This window comes from Austrofundulus limnaeus, unplaced genomic scaffold (assembly GCF_001266775.1).
Source record: "Austrofundulus limnaeus strain Quisiro unplaced genomic scaffold, Austrofundulus_limnaeus-1.0 Scaffold1411, whole genome shotgun sequence".
Lineage (NCBI taxonomy): Eukaryota > Metazoa > Chordata > Actinopteri > Cyprinodontiformes > Rivulidae > Austrofundulus > Austrofundulus limnaeus.
The window spans coordinates 40,809-43,453 of NW_013953813.1; the positions used below are offsets into that span (position 1 = coordinate 40,809).

General features: G+C 42.6%; 1 long non-coding RNA gene across 1 annotated transcript in view; it reads right to left on the bottom strand.

The window, feature by feature from the left end:
- Positions 1-1,203: 1,203 nt before the first annotated feature.
- The window catches only part of LOC106535312 (uncharacterized), an 8,367-nt gene continuing 6,925 nt past the window's right edge, over positions 1,204-2,645 (bottom strand). Inside the window, exon 2 of the long non-coding RNA XR_001312426.1 lies at positions 1,204-1,582. This is a non-coding gene — a long non-coding RNA (uncharacterized LOC106535312). The remainder of the gene's footprint in view (positions 1,583-2,645) is intronic.

Here is a 2,645-nt window from a genome sequence, read left to right on the forward strand (position 1 = left end):
CCCTCATCCCGTCTGCAACTCATCATCTGCTTGTCAGAACCTGCTCCACTTCAGCAGCTCATAGGGAGGACACTCAGCTCGTCCATACAACAATGAATACAATGTGTCTTCAGCTGCTTAACACAAAATACCGCTAAACAAACTTCATGCAAAAGTGAACAATACTAATGTTGTTAATAGAACTTAAGAGTGAACAATACCTAAATCCAATTATAAAACTAAACAATACCTAAGTTTGATCATAACACTAATAAGTAAACAAAGCATATAATTGATTATAAAACTGTTTACTTCAACAATCCCACTCTGGACCTCTCATCAAGAGGTCCACACCAGACAAAGCTCTAATCACACAACACTGCGAAACCTTAGCAGAGGGAGGGAGGTTTCTGTCAGAAGAGCGTCCCTATTGTCGACTGATGATGCTACCCTCATGAGCATCTGACGTGTTACAGCTGGATCCTGTCTCTCTAGGGCTGTCGAGATTAATCTAAGAGACAATTACCTCATACATAGAATGTAGCAACATCCACAATTACCATACTTTGCTCCACAATCACGGAGATCATAACACACACATGGACAAACATATATGTTTACATGTCTGTAAGAGGCGTTTTTGTTACCACATTGAATGACTTCGCACAGATCAAAGGTGAAAGTAGTACTACTACCCTTAACATAAGTCAGCTTCAAAGCCCTGTACCCACTCTTGACTACATATTCTCGCTTACCACGCTCCTCACCGCACTGACTACCACCTGGGATCACACAAAACCATTCTAGCGCAAAGATAACAGAGATCATCACCGCTAACAAAGAACCTGCTCCCAGGGTCATCTTCATCCACTGTCCAACAATCATTCTCTCTCCTTATATAAAAATCACAAACTACGTCAAAATACCAAATATAGTAAAAACTTATAATAAACAAATTATCAGAATATAAAGTAAACTAAACTAGTTAGCTCTAAACACTACTTTTGTAACCCACACAGCAGCGTTCTTCACCAGACCGACTGTCTCCTAAAAAGCAAGCAAAATAATTCAAAATTTCAATGCAAAAACAAGACAGAAAATATTACTTTTAGAATGTGCCACACGTACACAGGAGCATTCCCCTGGCGTTGCTTGGGGGTATTGATTCCTCCTAAGCCACCAAGTTTTCTTCATGTAATGTAGACTAAAATGTAGTGTTTTTTATCGGGGGAGATGTCTGTGCTATGTGTGAATATTCCAACACCGAGTGGCCCAATTTAACAGAGTCCTTCTGAGCCCYCACGCAACTTAACTCGGCTGTTTTGGTCTACCAAGCAAAAGACACGGTTCAGTTTACGAGTTTGAGGTCCTCGGCCGTGTCCGTCAGATTTCTGCCTGGCTCCTTAGCTGGCGCGCACTGACTCCAGTGGTACCAGGTGTCCCCCTTTCCTTTCAGGCGGACGGCATGGGATGTTCTCTCAGTTACGTGGTAGGGACCGGTCCAGCGCGGTTCTGGCCACTTCCTTTTAATCACCCTCAACAACACCCACTCAGCGGTTGGCAAGGTGGGTTCTCCCAGGGGGCTGTGTTTGCCGTGGACCTGCTGAGTAAAGTAAGACACCAATGCTTTCAACTCATCAAAATATACCTTATGGTCAACCTTAGGATTCTTCTCGGAGGTGTGGACGCTGGCCTGCGGTCCCGGGAATGGTCTACCTGTAATTAACTCATAAGGTGTAAAACCAGTGCCATTATTAATAGAKGCTCTTATAGTCATTAATGCTATTGGTAATGCATCAAGCCAATTTAATTTTGTCMGTGCACAGATTTTTCCCAATTTTTGTTTGACATTTTGATTCATTCTTTCAACTTTTCCTTGTGATTGAGGATGGTAAACTGTTCCAAAGGCATGTTTTAAGCCTACCATTTTTTCCACAGCCTGCAGGTCTGCGTTTTTAAAATGAGTGCCATTATCYGATCTGATTTTTTCAGGAAAACCATGCCTCGGGATATAGTGATTTATCAGGAACTTTACAACTGTTTGCTGTCTTCCTTTTTTGCAGGTAAGGCCTCTGGCCACCCTGTGAAAGTGTCAACACACATCAATATATACTTATGTCCTCTGACTGATTCTCCCATGTCTGTGTAATCTATGATTTCCTGTCCTGGTCTGAAAAGCAAAGGGAAAAATCCCAGTTCTGGTTTGATTGTTGGCCTGGCATTATAAGTGGTACAAATATCACAAGTTGCTACATGATTAGCCATCATGTCTTTCATGTGAGGGTGCCACCATTGTTCAACATTTTTCTCCATCTATTTTACCCCAACATGACCCAAACCATGAGCTTCCTGAAAAACTTTTTCCCACAATGTCATTGGCAAAATCCATCTATTCTGCGGTCCCTTCCACAAACCATCTTCCTCATCAATCATACCCCCTTTTCTCTTCCACAAAGACTTTTCCTCAGGAGAGGCCTTCTCTTGTGCTTTCTGAACTTCTGCTCCTCCCCAATAGCTGTCTTGCTGACACTCTTCTTCCACTGTCATCATCTGTCTGGCCCCGGTGTATCCCGCTACATCCTTCGCTGCTCTGTCTGCCTGCCTTTTTCCTTCTGCTGTTTCTGACCCTGTCAGAATATGTATAACATATCAGATATGTTATATAT